Source organism: Plasmopara halstedii, assembly GCF_900000015.1.
Source record: "Plasmopara halstedii genome assembly, contig: Scaffold_526, whole genome shotgun sequence".
Taxonomy (NCBI): Eukaryota; Oomycota; class Peronosporomycetes; order Peronosporales; family Peronosporaceae; genus Plasmopara; species Plasmopara halstedii.
Genome location: NW_020187446.1, coordinates 1,301,064 through 1,301,531, shown reverse-complemented (window position 1 = coordinate 1,301,531; position 468 = coordinate 1,301,064).

Genomic DNA, 468 nt, shown 5'->3' with positions numbered 1-468 from the left:
TTAATGTCCGCACTGCTGTTCGCAATCATCTGAGCACATCCCTTGACCATATTTTCCGAATTGTCGCTAGTCATTCCACTGATTGAGTCTTGGATCCCTGACTCGGTGGCCACCTCTTAAATCACAGCCGCTACTTCCGGTGCACCGTGCGGATGGGCTACGTGACGAAACGTCAATAGGAAGTTGTTATACGTCCAATCAGCTGAAACAAAATGAATCGTGATCGCATCGAAGGGTACAGTTGCAACCGACGTCCAAAAGTCAAGTGTCAGAGCAAAACATGTTCCCAGCAGCACCTTAGCGTCGAGCAGCTTTTTCATCTATGCTTGCGTTTCTTTCAGCAAAGTCAGAATTCAGGCGCGAACGGTCGTTCTGCACGGAAGATGATACTTATCATTCAACTTCTGACAGAAAAGCCTAAACGAGGCGCATTTAACAACCGAGAGGGCCTGGTTCCACTGGATGAGA